General features: G+C 45.5%; 1 pseudogene; it reads left to right on the top strand.

Moving 5' to 3' along the window:
* The first annotated feature begins 494 nt into the window (after positions 1-494).
* On the top strand, positions 495-19,497 carry LOC142442458 (uncharacterized; annotated as a pseudogene).
* Positions 19,498-20,374: the final 877 nt, after the last annotated feature.

Here is a 20,374-nt window from a genome sequence, read left to right as displayed (position 1 = left end):
CAAAGGAAAGATTGTTCCCCTGGCCCTGGTTACTTCACGCTGCATGTTTCCTTGGGGAACTCACCAAACTGACAAACTGTCCTGGAGAGAGGAATCCAATACTGTCCGTTGTTTTGCCAGGATGTATGTCTGTCACAGACACACACGCAAACCACAAGCTCCCAGCGCCTCCGGGAGCCCCTCGGAGCTGCGGCTCCCCAAGAGGTATTTTCCATCACGATGACTCTCCAGAAACGGTCCACCCTCCGCCTGTGCTGCCAGGTGTCTCACAACAAATGAAAAGATCTCTGGGGCTCACGGGTTAGGAAAACCTTCAAGAGATGTTACTAACTGGGCTTCTTGTCTATTCGCGTATTCAAGTGCGGGCTAAAGACATTTGCTTAACCACACCCCATGCGACCTAAAATTATCTGACCTTTGTATCCATTTCTTGGGCCCTAGACCGTGCACGCCGTGTGTGCTTGTCTATAACCGTAAGTGGGGAATCGGCAAAAATGAGGAAACCCCTCAAGGAAATGGATTGGCACGGCGGCTCCTACAAGGGCCTAAAACACAATGTCAGGGATGGTGCGACCCAGGCAGCATCTCACTCTGAGGTAAGTAGCATCTCGATGAGTCAGAACTGAGTCGATGGCACCTAACAACAATAACAACCTAACAGTTGGCAGTGCACACCACCACTCCCTATGTGTACCACAGAAGAAAGGCCTGGTGATTGCTGCCATAAAAATCACAACCTAGAAAACCTAGTGGGGCAGTTCTGCTCTGTGACACCTGGGAATCTACGGAGTGGCACTAAAAACTCCAAACCAGACTCACTAGCATTGAGTCAATTCTGACTCATAGCGAACTGCCCTGTGGGTTTCTGAGACTGCAAGTCTTTATAGGAGAGAGTCTCATTTTTCTCCCTCAGAACAGCTGGTGTTTGAACTGCTGACCATGTGGTTAGCAACCCAACTGGTAACTCACCAGGGCTTGGCTTTGGTTTTTGTTCATTGAAGGGCCACCATAAAGGACCATCTACAGGATGGATTAAAGCACCTTACACTTATTCTCTCATGACGCTGGAGGCTAAAGTTCAAACTCGGCTGTCTGCAAGGTCATGCCCTTGGAAATCTCTAGGGGAGGCTCTGTCCTTGTTTCTTTCTAACTTCTGGTGGTTTTGTCAGCACTTGGTGTTCCTTGGCTTTTAAATACATTCCTCCAATCTCGGGCTCCGTCTACATACATGGTGTTTTCCTTGTGCCTCTCTGCCTTCAGGTGTATTCTCCTCATTGTGCTTATCTATCCCTCATCCTATAAAATAGCTGTCATCAGTATAGGGCCTACCCTAATCCAGTATGACCTCAGCCTGACTCAGTTTAATCTTCAACACTTTGTTCTATCAACCTGGCATTCCATGATGGTCACCTTCCTGACACGATCACTGAAGACAAAGCGGGTGCATAAGCAAATGTTGTGAAGAAAGCTGATGGTGCCCGGCTTTTAAAAGATATAACATCTGGAGTCTTAAAGGCTTAAAGATAAACAAGAAGCCATCTAGTTGAGAAGCAATAAATTCCACATGGAAGAAGCACACCAGCCTATGTGATCACAGGGTGTCGATAGGATCAGGTATCAGACATCGAAAGAACAAAAAAATCATATCATTGTGAATGAGGGGGAGTGTGCAGTGGGGACCCAAAGCCCATCTGTAGGCAACTGGACATCCTCTTACAGAAGAGTCACCGGTGAGGAGATGACATATAACATCCGTGCAATATAACACCGATGAAACATACAATCTTCCTTTAGTTTTTTAATGCTTCTTCCCCCCACTATCATGATCCCAATTCTACCTTACATATCTGGCTAGACCAGAGGATGTACACTGGTACACATAAGAACTGGAAATACAGGGAATACAGGACAGATAAACCCCTCAAGACCAATAATGAAAGTAGTGATATCAGGAGGGTAAGGAAAAGGTGGGAGGGGGGAACCAATCACAATGATCTACATATAACCCCCTCCCTGGGAGATGGACAACAGAAAAGTGAGTGAAGGGAGACATCAGACAGTGTGAGAGATGAAAAAATAATATTTTATAAAGTATCAAATGTTCGTGAGGAAGGGAGGGGGAAAATGAGGAGCTGATACCAAGGGCTCAAGCAGAAAGCAAATGTTTTGAGAATGATGAGCACAACAAATGTACAAATGTGCTTGACACAATGGGTGGATGGATGGATGGATTGTGATGAGTTGTACAAAACCCCAATAAAATGATTTATTTTTCAAAAGTCTTCAAAAACTCTTATTATTTTAAAATAAGGTCTCATTCATAGGCCTTGGGATTTCAATATATTTTTAGGGGCTACAATTCAACTGAAGGCACCCTGAAATTCCTTTTTTCAGTCATATTGATTGGACCCCTGAGACTGGATGGCGGCTCTGTGCAACCTGTCTTGGGAAACACTGCTTTCCTTCAAGGATGCTCTGACGCCCACGTCAGCTGGGCCAGAAAGTCAGCAGGGCTCCTTTCCTGTGTTTGTTACAATCCCCCTGCATCTCCTTAGCGCTGGCTTAGAGAGGCCGGCTCCCTTCAGCCTTATGATGGTTGCTTGAATGAGCATGCAAATGAATGGACAGCCCTCGTGGCACCATAAAGTTCTCAGCTACTACCAAAAATGGTGGCAAGTTGAACCCCTTGGAAGTCCTATGGGGCAGTTCTACTCTGTCCTATAAGGCCACTATGTATCAGAAATTGACTCCAGGCAGGGAATTTGGTTGGATTTATCACTTTATGGGAGCTGGAAGGGCATATGGTTTAAATACTGGGCGACTAACTCATCAGCTTGGCCGTTCAAATGCACTAGCCACTCCCATGGCAGCACAATGAGACTTTCTGCTCCCAGAAAGACGTACCATCTCGGGAACTAGCCTGCCCTATAAAGTCTCTATGAACTGGAATCGACTGGAAAGCAGCGGATTTGACTTTTGCTTTTCCTCACTTCCTAGTGTTACCCCTGTCATTTTTACCTTTTTGCAAGTCCTAAGTTAGAATGAATCGGCTAACTCGAGAGCGTGTCAGTGAGAGATAGGGCAGCCCTGGCATGTGACAAGCGTGCAAACAACGGCCTTCGGAAGCCCAGCCACGGACAGCAGAACGTCCTGAGTTTCTCCTGCTGAAAGGGCTGCCAGCAAACTCCTCCCCATGTGAGGGGTTTGGGTGTGCTTCTTGACTTCTGTACCGTGTGAGGGGTTTGGGTGTGCTTCTTGACTTCTGTACCGTGTGAGGGGTTTGGGTGTGCTTCTTGACTTCTGCACCGTGTGAGGGGTTTGGGTGCGCTTCTTGACTTCTGCACCGTGTGAGGGGTTTGGGTGTGCTTCTTGACTTCTGCACCGTGTGAGGGGTTTGGGTGCGCTTCTTGACTTGTGTACCGTGTGAGGGGGTTGGGTGCGCTTCTTGACTTGTGTACCTTCCTCTTTCTTTTTCCTCTACAAAGGCAGGACTAACTGAGAGTTCAATAATGGGCTTTCTTGGGAATAAAGTCCATACTTCTTAACACGATCCACAAGGCTCCTCCAGGTTCAGTCTCTGCCTTCACTAAATTTTACCTTTTAACATGTCCTGCAAAGTGTATTACGATCTAGTCATTTGTCATTTCCTCCCAATTCCCACATACACCAAGTTTCTGTGATTTCCTCTGCTCAAAATTCTCTATCCTGTTCTCTTTCCTTGCCAAATTCTTCCTGACCCCTGACCCCTGACCCCAACCTTAGCCTAGCTCATTCCCCCTCATCATTTGTCTGTCTAGACATAATTTCTTCCAAAACGTCTTCCCTGATCTTTCTACCACGATGGGCTGGCTGACCTTTCTCTGGCCTCCCTTAGCAACTCTAGTACCCATTTCAGAGCGTCCACACATTCCACTGTAAGTGGTCTGCCTAGTGAGCAGGATTTCCCCACTGGGCTTTTAATTCCTCGGGGCCAGGACGTCTCTCTGTGCTGCTCACCATTGTATCCCCAGAGCCTCACCCAGACGCTAGTGTAGGCAGTGGTTCAATAAACACATAGCGAAGGAATGATCAATCCATCAGTGGAGCGATCTTATCCTTGCTGCAAAACCCAATAGTTGAAAGCAAAGATCTCACTTTGGGAATTAAGGTGCCCCTGACCCCTGCCTTGTCTTTGCAGTCACTCCCCATGCCTGGGAAAGTTGAACAGTGAAAGGGGAAGGGGGAAGAAGTGATGCCCGTGAACTATGGTGTTGGTAGAGAATACTGAATGTATCGTGGGCAGCCAGAAGAACAAACCAACTAGTCTTAGAAGAAAAAGAGCCGGAACGCTATTTAGAAGCTCGGGCAGTGAGGCGGGCCCGCTTACTGTGCTCATGTGACCAGGGAGACTAGAGCTAGAAAGGACAGCCCAGTCGGTGATGGGTCCGCGAACGTGAGGAAAACCACCCATAAGCTGGATTGATGTCATAGCCACAACCCTCTTCTCAGCCACAGCGGTGCTCATGAGGAGGTACAGAACCTCTTTCGGGGTGCATGTTCTGGGATGCACACAGCTGCCATGACTCGGAATCAACTCATGGGTGACTAATTACCAAAGAGCTTCTATTGCCAGATTCCCCCATCTCAAATTCTCATTTCTAGATCTTTCAAAACAACTGGACAGTCTCTCGGAAGTGATCTTCCTCAAGAATGGATGGGGGAGGGGGATGAGGACCTCCCTCTAATGGACCACGGAGCCCTGGTGGCGCAGTGGTTCACAGGGAGCTGGTCCCTGCACAGTCGGCAGTTCCAGCCACCGGCTGCTGTACTGGAGAAAGATGGGAACAGTTACTATCTCGTGAAGTCACATGGGCAGTTCTACCCTGTCCCGTAGGGTCGCTTTGAGACGGCATCGACTCGATGGCAGTGAGTTTGTTTGTCTTTGGTTTAATTGACAAGAATAAAGTGGAGATCTTGTTACTTGTTCTTCTGTGTTTGAAAGAATGAACCAGTTAAGGGTTATGCATCATTGTGTCTTCTCATCAGATTTTATACACAAAGCAACAGATTCAAAGCAGCTCCAACTGGCTCTTATACTCAGCGTGAGGAGACAAGTCCTGTTTTCCATTTCTATGACAAACCATGCGTGCTCCAGGGCTCTGAGAATCCCGCTTATGTTTTCCAATCTCACCGCATAATAAAAGGCAGATAGAGAGTCACAGGCAAGCTCATCGACACCCATATTCTCTACTATTATTTTGAGAACAGAACTAAAATCTTACCCCGCTGCCAAATTCATATTCTAATAGGATGACAAGAAGCTATTTCCCTAACGCAATAATGAATCAGTGTGTGTCAGACAAGACTGTTAGCCGCAACGCCCTTCCTGGTTGGAAAGCTACACTTGTAAGCTGGATGGCTTCAGAGAAACCAATTGCTCCTGGCTGCAGAGTGAAATGACTGTGTAGTTGACCAAGAAAAACACCCAAACACCCCTAGGAGATGAATTACTTGAAATGAGGAGGCCTGCATTCTTGGGGCCAGATAACAAAACTATTTCACCCCCTTAAGACATGATGCCTTCCTTAGTCAGACATTTCCAGGATTCGTGTTCTGTGGGGAAATATGTTCACGCTGCTGCAGAAAGTGCTCCCAAATCCCAAACTGCCCAACTCCCTGCCATCTAGGCAAGGCCTCTCCAGAGCGACCCTATCGGGTGGAGAAGAGCTGCCCCTGTGGGGCTATCACTCTTTATGGGAGCAGAAAATCCCTTCTTTCTCCCCAAAGTGCTCCAGAGGGGACACTTTGTAAGCACATGTACTGCATAAGAACCCTCTTGCGTTCCTGTAAGAGAAGGTTCTCTCCACAACATCTACAATGGTCGTTGTAGAAAGAGTTTTGGATTGTAGGATGTCCTACTCGACGGCTGCAAAGGGATCGGTCGTTACATTCATGGCCCTTTTCAGGTCTACGAATAGTCTACATACCAGCAAGGTAGTCTGCTTTTTTCTGTATATAATTTGCCCCGTTGTCAAAGATTTTCTTTGCGCTCTGTAACAAACATTGTTCTGGGGTGAGTCCCCGCTAAGATGTGCCGTTCAATGACAGAATTCTGCTGGGCAGGGTGTCTCTGCAGAAAGGAATCATTTCTTGATTAGACGATTATCCTACTGTCCAAGAGGAATCTTCTTGTCTTTTATTCTCGTTTTAACGCATAGCTCCCCCATTCCTTGTCCATTGCCCTTTGGGGCAACGTGTCAAGTGGGCATTGGAAAATGTGCTCTTTTTAAAGAGTACCCAGATTCAAATTTAGGGGGTAGATGATGTTTTAAATCTCCAACAGGAAAAGGCATGGCTGTTTTCTGTCCAGGTTCAAGATTTCTTTAGTAATAAAATTTCCTCAAAATGAGTATATGCTCTCCATCTGTCAATCCAGTGTCATATGTCAGTTCTCAGATATAATCCTCATGCCTGACACAGACAGGCCTCAGAGAAAGTGTAGGTTTGTTTCCAGGCCACCACAATAAAGTCAATATTACAATAAAATGAACCACATTCTTTTTACTACTCATTTGGTAATTATCTATAGATGAAAATTATGTCCTTAATTTATTGCAATCTAACGTTGCTGCTGATGTTAGGTGCTGCTGATCTGATACAACTCATAGCAGCCCCATGTGCAATGGGGGAGCTATGCGTTAAAAAGAGAATAAAAGGCAAGAAGATTCCTCTTGCACAGTAGGATAATCGTCTAATCAAGAAATGATTCCTTTCTGCAGAGGAGCCCTTCCCAGCAGTGTTCTGTCATTGAACGGCACATCTTAGCGGGGACTCACCCCACGATCCTCACAATTATCGCCATGTTTGAACCCCTGTTGAGCCTTTGGGTTACCCATGGCATTGAGCGCCATCTTCTCTTTCACTGGCCCTCTGCTTTACCAAGCACCACGTCTCTCTCCAGGAAATGTTCTCTCCTGACACCATGTCCAAAGTGTAAAGTCATGCCACCCTGGAGTCTAAGGAACGGTCTAGCTGTACTTCTTCTAAGACGGGTTTATTTGTTCTTCTGACAGCCCATGATATTCCTTACAAACACTATCATTCAAATGCATCAGTTCTTTCTTAGGTCTTCCTTATTCACTGTCCACCTTTTTGGGGGGCTTTTTTGCCCAGCTTTCATATACATGTGATGCAATTGAAAATACCATCACTTGCATAAGGCACCCCTAGTCCTCAAATGACGGCTTTGGTTTTTAACATTTTTTAAAAGATGTTTGCAGTAAATTGACCCAATACAATACATAGTTTGATTTCTTGACTGCTGCTTATGTGAGCCTTGACTATGGAAGCTACGTTAAATCCTCGACAAAGTCACTATTTTCTGTTTATGATGATGATTGCTTGTTGGCCCCGTTGCTGGGAGTTTTGTTTAAGTAGAGGTGCAATCCACGGTTATAGCTATAGACTTTGATCTTCACTAGTAGGTACTTCAAGGCCACTCCTCGTGACTTTCAGCAAGCAAGGTTGTGCAAACATATCACAGGTCGATTCCAGATGCTGGAAAAGGACATCACGCTTGGTAAAGTGGAAGGTCAGCAAAAAAGAGGACGACCATCAGTGAGGTGGATTGACACAGTTGTTGCAACAGTGGGCTCAAACAAGGCCATTGTAAAGATGGTGAAGGACCGAGTAGTGTTTCCTTCTATTGTAGAGAGTATTGCTATGAGTCAGAAGCAGCTCAACAGCGTCCAACACATGATATTAATGCTGCTGTCCTCAGTATGGTCATTCACCTTCCTGTGGAATGGGCAGAAACATGGATCTCTTCTACTTGGTTGACTACGTTATATGAGTGAGTGTTTCCAGCCTTGCAAACATTTGTTGAAACCTCTTGACTGGCATTCCATCAATTCCTGGAGCCTTGGTTTGCACCAATGCCTTCATGTAGCTTGTATTTATTCCTTCAATGCTATCTGTTGTTGGTCATAGAATATCTCCTGAAATGGTTGAGTGCGGACCAATTCTTTATAGTACTATGACTCTGTATTCCTTCCATCTCATGATGCTTCCTGCATCCTTGCCTGTATCACCCACAGAATCCTTCATTGTTGAATGCAAGGCTTTCTTTTCCCCAGTTAGTCCCTCTTGAGAAATACCTAGTGTGTCCTTCCCTTTTGGTTTTCTAACTCCAGATCTTTGCACATTTCAGTAAAAGCCTTTGCCTTCTCACACTGCCCTTTGACACCGTCCATTGAGTTCTTATCTTCATGTGTTCCATTTGCCTTAGCTATTCTATATTCACGTTTCGGCATCTCTTTTGACATCCATTTTGGTATTTGCTGTCTTTCTTCTTTTTTGACTGCCCTTTCAGTTTCTTCTTGATGAGTGAGATAATAAAATTTCATTATATGTCTCCTCCTTGCAGCAAACAGCATTTTTCACGCACGCAAACTTAAGAACATCATTCCCAGGAGCCATCTTCCAGCCAAGTCATAGACAGGACTATAAAACAAACAACATCCAAGAACTGAGTGCTCCTCAGGACAATGAGCTAAAGGAGACCCAAAAGGCAATGTGTACCCAAAATCGATGATAAGGAGGCAATGTGTACCCAAAATCAATGATAAGGAGGCAATGTGTACCCAAAATCGATGATAAGGAGGCAATGTGCACCCAAAATCAATGATAAGGAGGCAATGTGTACCCAAAATCAATGATAAGGAGGCAATGTGTACCCAAAATCGATGATAAGGAGGCAATGTGCACCCAAAATCAATGATAAGGAGGCAATGTGTACCCAAAATCAATGATAAGGAGGCAATGTGTACCCAAAATCGATGATAAGGAGGCAATGTGCACCCAAAATCGATGATAAGGAGGCAATGTGTACCCAAAATCAATGATAAAGAGGCAATGTGTACCCAAAATCGATGATAAAGAGGCAATGTGTACCCAAAATCGATGATAAGGAGGCAATGTGTACCCAAAATCGATGATAAAGAGGCAATGTGTACCCAAAATCGATGATAAGGAGGCAATGTGTACCCAAAATCGATGATAAGGAGGCAATGTGCACCCAAAATCGATGATAAGGAGGCAGGGAAGAACAAGAACGCTGGGCCGATGGAAACAGGGAATCGAAAGAGGAAATCCAGAGGGGCTGCCACATCGCAGAGATTTCAGCCAATGCCCTTGAAGTCTCTGTGTAACAACTCTTGACTCGGAAAACTAGTTTTCTAGGAAAACCTTCACCTAAAGCACAGTAAAAATCACCCAATTATGCACAGCATGTCTTCATGTCGGAGAACAGCGTCTCTCGGCGCTCGGATCCTGAAGCACGCAGTTGTTTCTAGTCGGGGAATCGTGTGAGAGAAAGAGCTGGTGGCCTCTTTAGCGGGGACGTTTGCTCCATCTCACCTTGCATCTCAGGAAGGTTTGACTACAAACAGGATTGTGTACCCAAATCACACCCTTCAAAGCCTCATGCTGTGTGGGGAATGGCCTAAAAAGAAGTGCAAGAGAAATTATAAGGCAGGGAGATGAACAGGATGTCTGCCAGAATCCAAGGCTTGGAGGCCACTTGTGTCTAGTTGTAGATTATGACTCATTAGAGAATAAAAGTCCACCCTCCCTCACTTTTTCCACTGGGGAATAAAGAGACAGCAGATCGAGGGCTTCTGGAGAAGGCTTCCATATGCTCTCTTTTTAAATTATTTCTTTCTTCTCCTGTGTTTTTGTTCTCAGCTTGGTGCCTTCCCCCGTTAGCCTGGTACCAAATTACCCTGGAGCGATAGGGCAGCCAGCACTTCCTTTGTTCCCACCTCAGAAGGTGGGATGTTTGAAATCACTTCTCTAAGAACTCTCTGACAGCCCAGAATCCAGGCTGTTTGAAACCGGTGTTGGACCTCAGACAGACCTGCCTCCTAAAATAAGGTAGAACCTTTTTTTTTCTTTCCCACGGCATTCATTTGAATGATTCAACTTTCAAACCAGTGGCGAACCTCCAGAATGCCTTTCCTTAGTGGGAGGCCTCAGTTCGTTGTCGGCGATCGGAACAGTCACTGCCATGGCTGGCACTCTTGTCAGGTGTCAGACACGAGACGAAGCACCTTTGCTGCAGACAACACAGCAACCTTAGTAGGATGGTGCTGGCGTGCCAATTCTCCTGGTTAAAAAAGCCTGGGTTTCAAAGAGTTTGGAGGAAATAACACCCACAATCGTTTTAAAAGTGGACCAGGCATGAATAAAACAACAGCCGAAGCACAGTGATATGTGACAAGTGACACCCAGCATTCTTGGGGGGAGTCCTTGGAGAGAGAGACCTTGCCCCCAAAAGCGGAGCAACTTCTTGAAGTGCAGCCCTGAGCGAACACAGATCCCAGGTGCTCTGGTCTCCAGTTTTGCGAGAGAAAGCGGGAATCCGAATGTTTATGTGAAATTGAAATCATATTGGTCGATGTCAGCAACTATTAAAAAGGTTTTAAGCTCTCTGCCGGCCAAACAAAATAGAGCTCTGGACCAGATTCAACTCACAGGCTGTCTGGTTGCAAATTTGGTCCTCTATCCGGGCATTGGAATAATGTACGGTCTTTTGTTCTCTTAAAGAAACAGGGTTCCTTCAACCAGAGGCCAAAATGCTTTCAACGATCACCAATGGTTCGTTCCTGGGCCTTAATCTCCCTTAGAAATACAAAAATCCACCCCGTTACCCCCTGGTAATGTTCATCTCTCATTTGCCCATCCTTATACTGTGTGGTTTAGGGAGCCACGCTAACACAGGCGTGTTCAAGGAAGAAGAGACTGGGGAGAAAAGGAAAAGCATGGGCCTGGAGAACAGGGAAGGTGGCACCCTGCTGGGCTCGGTCTGTTTTCCCCATTCCAGTCCCTGAAGCCCAGGGCTGGCCTCCAACATTGAGAGCCTCAGCCCACCATTCTTCATTTCTGATTTCTCTCCTCTGAGGAGATAAGGGCAACCCTGGGCCTCTTGGTGTGTTTTACATCAAAGGCCCCCGAAGGGCCCTGACAGGCTGGATGTCACTGCTGTAAATAAACCATTAATCACTCTGCCATTCCATGGTCACAGTCTTCCCAGAGGGCATGAACTTTCTCCAGGTTTCTAATATAAACCACATCTTCGCTGGGCCCAGGAGGGAGGCAGGCTGGGGGTGTCCGTGCTACAGAGCAGGCTCCCTCATTGACACACCGTTATTTTCTTCTTAACCCCACGGGTCATTGCTATAGTCCCGGCGGATTGTAAATGGCCAATTAAAAGAGGGATGGTTGAAATGAATTAAACAAATGAAGTCACAGCTTGGGGGGACGTATAGGCCCCAGAAGAGCTGCTTCTACCCTCCTACAGTCTGGTGCTAGATTAGGTACCAAGAGAGGGGCCACGGGGATACAGTGGGACAATAATGATTTTGCCACAAACATAAAACAAGGTCTCTTTGGCAGACCCTCATAGTCTGAGTTCCAAGAATTAGAGTCCAGGGGAATACACATGAAATGCCTGTCTAGAACAGAATTTCTCCCCTGAAACATGAGGTGGATCACCTGAACAATGGCTCTAAAGTAGCCAAGGTTATTCCCTGCGGGTGAACTGAGTTTCTGCTAAAGACAAGCCCTGTTCTTGGCCCAGTACCCAAAAAAAGAGCCAGACCCCTGCTCCCAGGGCTTTGACTTTCCTGGTAGGGCAACCACCACCATGACCGGTGGCTGGAAAGTTGATCCTGACCCTCCTTAACCCTGTGTTGCAGAATAGGACGGTGCTCTATAGAGTTTTCAATGGCTGGTTGTTGGTTTGTTTGTTTTGTATTGTTTAGGAGATCAGCCGTCTTTCTTTTGAAACACAACTGAGTGGACGCAAATTTGCCAAACTTCCTGCTGAGAGTAATGCATACTAAATGCTCTTCCCTCCAAGAGACCGCCTTACTGGGACTCCCTCCCTCCCTCCCACGGTAGTGACCTCATCCAACAGACTATGACTGCCCTTGTGGGGTTCTCAGGCTGTAAGATTTTAAAAATTATTTTATTGGGAACTCACACAACTTTCATCACAAGCCATCCATCCATCAATTGTGTCAAGCACATTTGAACATTTGTTGCCTCATCACCCTCAAAACATATGCTTTCTACTTGAACCCTTGGTATCATCTCCTCATTTTCCCCTCCCTCTCTCATGAACCCTTGATAATTTATAAATTATTATTATTTTGTCATGTCTTATACTGTCTGATATCTCCTTTCACCCACTTTTATGTTGTCCATACCCCAGGGAGGAGGTTATGTGTAGATCCTTGTGATCGGTTCCCCCATTCCACCCCACCTTCTTTCTACCCTCCTGGTATCACCACTTTTACCACGGATCCTGAGGGCTTCATCTGTCCTGGACTCCCTGTGCTTCCAGTTCCTATCTGTACCAGTGTACATCCTCTGGTCTAGCCAGATTTGTAAGGTAGAATTGGGATCATGATAGTGGGGGAGGAAGAAGCATTTAAGAACTAGAGGAAAATTGTATGTTTCATCGTTGCTATACTGCACTCTGACTAGCTCATCTCCTCCCCGTGACCCTTCTGTACGGGGATGTCCAGTTGCCTACAGATGGGCCCTGGGCCCCACTCCACACTCCCCCCCTCCATTCACAATGATTTGATTTTTTTGTTCTTTGATGCCTGATACCTGATTCCTTCAACACCTCGTGATCACACAGGCTGGTGTGCTTCTTCCATGTGGGCTTTGTTGCTTCTGAGCTAGAAGGCTGCTTATTTACCTTCAAGCCTTGAAGACCCCAGAAGCTTTATCTTTTGATAGCTGGGCACCACCAGCTTTCTTCACCACATTTGCTTATGCACCCATTTGTCTTTAGCGATCGTGTCAGGAGGCTGTGAACTTTTAAAGGAATCAGTAGCTTCATCTTGTTCCTATGGAGCAGCTGGTGGTTTCTAACTGCTAACCTTGGGGTTAACAAATGAAGGTGTAACCCTCTATACCCTACTAGAGTTCCTTCTTGTTGGAACTGGCAACCAAGAAACAACTCAGAGACAATCTGATGGTGACACAGCTATGAAGAACATAGGCCAGGTGTACAAATAGTGAGTGGCGACTTTAGTTTGAGTAGAGTGATGAGAGTGTCACTCAGCAACATGGTGGAAGTCAGGGCAGGTGGGGTGGGGGTGGGGGTGGGAATAGGGGTTGCCAAAGAAGCAGAAAGTGATGCTATGTTTGAATGGATCTTATGTTCTAGTTGGGAAGGTGCTATGTGCATTCAAGATCCAATAAGAAATTACAACGACTAAAAATCCAATGCAGACCTCGAAGGTGGAGGTCCATAAAATAAGACCATGATCGGGGCAAACTGAAGTGAAGTAAGACAGGCTTCTCAGAGAATTTGAGGCATAGCCTAACCTGCCAAAGCAAACCCACTGACATTAAGTTGATGCTGACTCACAGCGACCACAGAGGAGAGAGTGGTATTACCTTGTAGGGTTTGTAAGGCTGTGAATCTTCATGGGAGCAGACCCCTACATTTTTCTCCTACCTCAGTTGGGAGTACACTCCTTATTGGGGTTGTGTCAAAATAAAAAGCTTTGGGTACATCCTCCTGAGAGCTGGCATCTGGATTTTGCTGAGGTTGCCAGGTTGAATCGTCAGAACTAGAAGATAACTAGTTACCAGCCTATGGTAGAAAGAAGGGCAGAAACAATATTGCAATTCAAATAAATTCTGACTGTCTTGCCCTGTAGTCTCTTACCATTTCCCGTTCTCTGCCATCACACGGGCCTTGTCCCCAGCACTCCCACAGGCTCTCTCCCATCGGTCCCTGTGGATTATGCATGTGCAATTCCTTCAGCTTGGAAAGTGCCTCTTTCACATCTGTGCATGGCTGGCTCCTTTTCCTTAACAAGGAATTGGCTATAATATCTTCTCCTCTGTGATACTTTTGCTGAGCAACCTCTGCCAGTGGCCTTTTCCCACCTTCCCAGTTTCTCTCCATCACTTCACCCTGACATATTGGTTTCAATGTACTTGACTCTCTGTTATTATTTGAGCTGTCTCCCCATGAAAGATATATTGAAGTTCTGACTCCCGGTAAATGTGACCTTGTTTGAAAATTTGGTCTGTGATGCTTCATTTTATATGTTAACTTGTCTAGCCTATGGATCCCAATGGTGTGTCTAAAAACTAGACTAGTTGCTGGCCTGTAATTTAATATAACGTAATCACCTTCCATAATGGAATCTAATGTGCTGTGACTAAATACTCAGTGAAATAGAGAGTTCCTGTAGGTTGCCTTAAGATTATGCACAGGTATTTTGGTGGATCTCTCTTTCTTTCTCTCTCTGACAAGAAAGTATAGTTGCCCAGTAAAGACAATGTGAAGGAGAACCAAAAGGACCCTGGCTGACAGCATAGCATAAGCCCTGACAGTGAGGCATCAGTCGGCACTAGGAGCCCCAGATAAACCACTACCTGGCTCCAGCCACATGAAGAGACCAGGTGAGACCTGCAGAATAACCAGCCAGCTAAGCCCAGCCCAAATGCTGACGTGCAGAATTATTAACTAATAAAACAATCACTCTAAGCCACTGAATTTTGATATTTTTGTTATGCCATAATGATAACATATCCATGATATTCGAATGTGTAATCCCTACCTTAAGACATAAAAGACCATTTCCACTCTCATACATATGCATGCACACACACATACATATTTTTGAATAATTTGATTAGAGCGGGGATCTGTATAGGTCAGTGCTGTCCCTCTTGTCCCTAGAATATCATCTGGCACACAGCTGACTCTTAATACATATTGTGTGAAAGAAGAAAGAAATGCACAGATGTTGAGCAAAGTAATTTCATGTAAGAGGTACCCTAGATGTGCTTTATAGGATTTAGGCACAGAGGAATCCGTGAGTTAATCTCCAGGAGGACTTTTCAGGATCCCTGAAAACTCATTCTAGCTTTACTTCCTAGACACTCTGTGTATCTGCTACACTAGTTTCAGGAAAATCAGCGTATGTGAATCCACTCAATTGGGATCGAGGTTTGACAAGGCTGTTAATAAAAACCTATTTGTCATTTATGCTTAGCTTTCTTCTGGTGTTGACAGAGGTCTAAATGGCAAGGGGAATTTCATACAAAGGCTGGAGGAAATAGTCTTTAGCTTCGGATGTCAGCTGAAGAACAGTCAAGGCAAGCATCAGATCGCATTGACCTACTGAAGGGCTTGTGACTGTTTAAACAGGGGGGCCACGTGGAGAAGAACACTACCTACCAAACATTCTGAAATAAACTCTTAGCATTCTCGTTGGACTGTATGAAATACGCAACAAAGAAAATCCACTTTGCCGTTTCTTTGGTCGTTCTTTTTTTTAACCCCCCTCAGAAATAAGAGCGCATTCATTAAAATAATGCAAGATGGTCATTCTGTTGAGAAGTAGTCAAAATGAGAACTCACTGCCATCAAATTGCTTCTGACTCCTCGGACTGTGGAGGGGAGATTTGGGGTTTCTGCATAAAGTACATCTTTACAGAAGCAGACAGCCTCATCTATCTCTCACAGCACACAAATCGTATGGTTCCCAGCCCAAAATGTGGCCACTGTTCCACTAGGGCTCCTGGGAGAGAAACACAGCAAGCTGGAAATCATAATAATTGGAGAAATGAGAAGAAACTTGAAACCCTAATTTCCTCATCTACAAGATGATGTAAATAATATGAGCTCTGCTGGGTGTATCAGTCCCCCAGGGATTCTGGAACTAAGTACACAAACTGAGAGGCCCCACGTAGCAGAAGCATATTGAGTCACACTTTGTGAGGCCTGTAGTCTGAAATCAAGTGGTCACCCGATTGCGATTTCCCTAAAATCTCCAAAGGTAGATCCTTCCTTCCTCTTTGAGCTTTGGGGGTGCCTGGCAATCCTGGTGTTCCTTGGCTTGCATCCCAATCTCTGCTTTTCCTTTCCATTGGTGTCTTCTCTTTCGTAGGACTCACTCTATTCTAAGACCAGAGGCCCTGAGTGATGCCAATGGCTTGCACTTGTCTGCTGCACGAAAGGTTGGTGGTTTGAATCCACCCAGCAGCAGTGGGAAAGGAAGACCTAGAACTAGCTGTAAAAGAATATAACCAAGACAATGCTATGAAGCAGTCATACTCTGTAACTCGTGAGGCCACCGGGAGTCCAAATCAATGCAACAGCGAAGAGTCAGACTTGAGGTTTTCTCTAAGATGTAACAATGAAATGTGCAAAGACTTAAAAGTTAGAAAATAAAAAAGGAAGGACACGCTCAACATATCTCTAAACTGAAAGAATGAAAGAGAAACTTCAAGGCTTGCGTTGCAATACGGAAAGATTGCATGGGCAAAATACTGAATGATGCAGGAAGCATCCAAAGACTATGGAACAAAAGAGTCACTCTACCAGGAAACATCTCGGCATTCAATCACTGCAAGAGGTAGCAGGTGAGCAAGAACCAATAACACAGAAGGAAAAAGTCCAAGATAGCCTGAAAGGAGGAGCCAAAATCAGACTCCAGGAAGTGATAGAACACTAATTGAAATGGTTCAACAAGCTGATGAAGTGCTGGAAGCGCTCACTCAGCTATGCCAGGAAAGTTGGAATACAGCTACTTTGCCAACTGACTGGAAGAGATCCCTCTCTACACCCATTCCAAGGAGAGATGGCCCAACAGAATGCTCAAATTATTGAAAAATACCATTGATATCACATGCGAGCAAGATTCTGAAGAAAAACAAAAAGGTTTTGCTGAAAATCACTCAGCCTCAGTTGCAGCAGTGCACTTCCAGGGAGCGGCGGAGCAGTGCACTTCCAGGGAGCGGCGGAGCAGTGCACTTCCAGGGAGCGGCGGAGCAGTGCACTTCCAGGGAGCGGCGGAGCAGTGCACTTCCAGGGAGCGGCGGAGCAGTGCACTTCCAGGGAGCGGCGGAGCAGTGCACTTCCAGGGAGCGGCGGAGCAGTGCACTTCCAGGGAGCGGCGGAGCAGTGCACTTCCAGGGAGCGGCGGAGCAGTGCACTTCCAGGGAGCGGCGGAGCAGTGCACTTCCAGGGAGCGGCGGAGCAGTGCACTTCCAGGGAGCGGCGGAGCAGTGCACTTCCAGGGAGCGGCGGAGCAGTGCACTTCCAGGGAGCGGCGGAGCAGTGCACTTCCAGGGAGCGGCGGAGCAGTGCACTTCCAGGGAGCGGCGGAGCAGTGCACTTCCAGGGAGCGGCGGAGCAGTGCACTTCCAGGGAGCGGCGGAGCAGTGCACTTCCAGGGAGCGGCGGAGCAGTGCACTTCCAGGGAGCGGCGGAGGTTCAGGCCAGATTCAGAAAAGGACGTGGGACAAGGGAGATCATTGTTGTCACATGGCTCTTAGCTCAAAACAGAGCACATCAAAGAGACATTTATTTATGTATTTTTGACTATTCCAAGGCATTCGACTGTGTAGAATGGGATTTCCAGAACACTTCATTGTGCTCATGTGGAACCTGTACATTTATCAAAAGAGAGTCGTGGGAACATTTAGTATTGGGAAAGGTGTGAGTCATGGTTGCATCCTCTCACCATACTTATTCAATCTGTATGCTGAACAAGCCATCAGAGAATCCTGATTATATGAAGAAGGATGCAGCATCAGGATTGGAGGAAAGTTTATTAGCAGCCTGGGAGACGCAGATGACACAACCTTGCTTGCTGAAAGTGAGGACGACTTAAAGCACTTGCTTATGAAGATCAAGGATTGAAGCCTTCAGTATGGATCACAACTCAATGTAAAGAAGACCAAAATTCTCACAACTGGACTAATAGGTCACATTGTGATAAATTGGGAAAGGTTGGAGTTGGCAAGGATTTTGTTTTGGAACCATAATCAATGTGCATTATTGATTATGCACATTGGAGCAGCAGTCAAGAGATATAAGACATAAAAGGTTAAAAGACATTAAAAGGCAGATTAAAAGGCTTGGGGTAAATGTGCTGCACAAGACCTCTTTAGAGAATTAAAAACCAAAGATGTTGCTTTGAGGACTAAGGTGGCCCTGACTCAAGCCATGGTATTTCCCATTGCTTTATATGCATGTGAAAGTTGGTCATTGAACAAGGAAGACTGAAGAAGAATCGACGGCTTTGTATTGTGGTGCTGGAGAAGGATATTGAAAGTTCCATAGACTGCTAAAAGGAGATCCCCATCTGTGGTGGTAGAAGTACGGCCAGAGTGCTCCTTAGAGTCAAGAATGGCAAAGCTTCCTCTTACAAGCTTTAGACATGTTGTCGGAAGGGACCAGTCCCTGGAGAAGGACATCATGTTTGCTGAAGTGGAGGGGCAGCAAAAGAGAAGAAGGCCCTTCATGGGTTGACACAGTGACTGCAAAGTGGGCTCAAGCATAGGGACAGTAGTGGGAATGGTGTAGAACCATTCCATTCTGGTTTTCATAGGCTCACTATGGGTCAGAGCCCACTTCCTGGCACCTGACGATAACATCGTCAAGGTGACAGAAGAACATGTTAATGAAGCTGGCTGTGCATCTGACCCCACAAGCAAACAGGAGTACATGAAGTCACAGTCGCCAGAGAGTTTCAAGTGTGAAATATGCACTAAGAGGTATATTCAGGAGAGCGCATGGACACAACCCCTCAATTGTTGCCACCTGGAAGAAGGTGGCATCAGTAGGAAGCAAAGAATTGGGGGGGGGGGAATTCATATTTGTCAGTAACGTTGGCCATGTTAGACATTTTTAAGAGCATCTTTGAAAAAAAACTTTTAATGTCAAAAGTGTCATGAGCGACTTGTTTGAAATAACACACACAAATGTCACCTGGCAGCACGGCAGAACTAGAATGGGGCAAAAGAGGAAGTCGGTGTGTTTAACAGCAGGGCACAGTTCAAAGATCATTTAGTAATTCACACTGGACATGAACCCAACCATGTTACTCTATGTGACTTGTGGCTTAAGCCAGGAATTAATTCAGGAGAAACCTTTATGATGCTCATAATCATTTCAGAACATAGAGTACACAAAGATGTTTGTTCAGTAGAAACACACCTGCTGCCCAGCCTGTAACTTCAATGACTACTATAAAACAAACTGGGAAGGGACACGTGATACCAAGGCTTCCGTTCCAAGTGGAGCTGTGACAACACAACACAAGTGACTGTAGAGCAAGTCCAGCCAGATCTGCTCCAGGGCAGCCAAGTGTAAGGTTCACACGTAGATGCGAGTTATCTAGAAGCAGGTTGAATTCAGAGTGAGGAACGTACAGAAGTACATATAGAGGATCTGCATGCTGAGTGGGTAAATCCGATGCCAATGGAAGTACAAACTGACCTTCTAGAAGATTTGGATCAAGTGACCCCTGAAATCAGGAATGAGGAGGAGAGAAAGCCTAGCCAAGCAGCTGCTGCTGAGGGCGCGAGGGAGTATCCAAAAGTGCAGAGGGTTGAAGACCAAACCAACGATGGATTCTTCAACTGAAAACACAGGGCGGGAATGAGGACCAAATTGCTACCCCAGTGTGAGAGTGAAATAACAATGATACATATTTTAGTTTACATGTTGGTGACTGTTCTCCACAGACCAAAGCTAGCCATTTCCTCCAGCGCCTCCCCTTCTATGGAACCACACCGTTTTCCCTCAGCTACTGCCACAGAAGAGAGAACTTGCCCTTAAATGAAGGGGGAACACTGAGAAGTATATTTCTGGAGACGTTAACGGGTTATGTTCTTATTGTACAGTTGGGTACAAGTGTATTTATTTTCCTTGTGGTAAGGGTTCTCCCTTCTTTTCCCGGATCATGTTCTTCCTCAAACATATTTTTCCATTATTGTACAGTGATTAGAATAAGAGCTTGCATAGTATAATCATGTTAGAAAACTGAACCTACAGGAAACACAAGGCTGCAGGAAGAACAGCGCCTTGTTACGATGCAGTTCCCACTTTGGCTTCTGGCTTCCTTTGCTTTGAATAATGTTCTTGTCGACCCTGATGGTCACCAATGCCATCCCTGAAACAGGAACCCAGTGGTGGCAGGATGGGGGGAAAGGGGGCGGGGATTTCTAGAATGTAAAAACCAGAAAACCACACCCATGAGCCTCTTGCAAAACCAATGAAGTTTCTATAAAGTATATCCAGTTCTTTCGAAGTTTGTGTCATAAGGAGTGATGTAGATGATAACACAAGATTTGTATTTTTGCTTATAAATGTCAACCACCAATTCTTTTTCATTTAAGTTGGTTGAGAAATTTAATTTAATGGCAGCTGAAGGACCATTTTCCATTGAAAATTTTTACTTTATCTATAATAAACTTCATTTTGATAAGAACTTTGCACTATAATTTTACCCCCAGATTTTAAAAGGTAAGCATCATTTAAAAAATTAGTGCATTTAAGATAAGA

This window comes from Tenrec ecaudatus, chromosome 3 (assembly GCF_050624435.1).
Source record: "Tenrec ecaudatus isolate mTenEca1 chromosome 3, mTenEca1.hap1, whole genome shotgun sequence".
Lineage (NCBI taxonomy): Eukaryota > Metazoa > Chordata > Mammalia > Afrosoricida > Tenrecidae > Tenrec > Tenrec ecaudatus.
The sequence above is the reverse complement of the archived record's forward strand: the minus strand, read 5'-3'. Positions and strand labels throughout refer to the sequence as shown.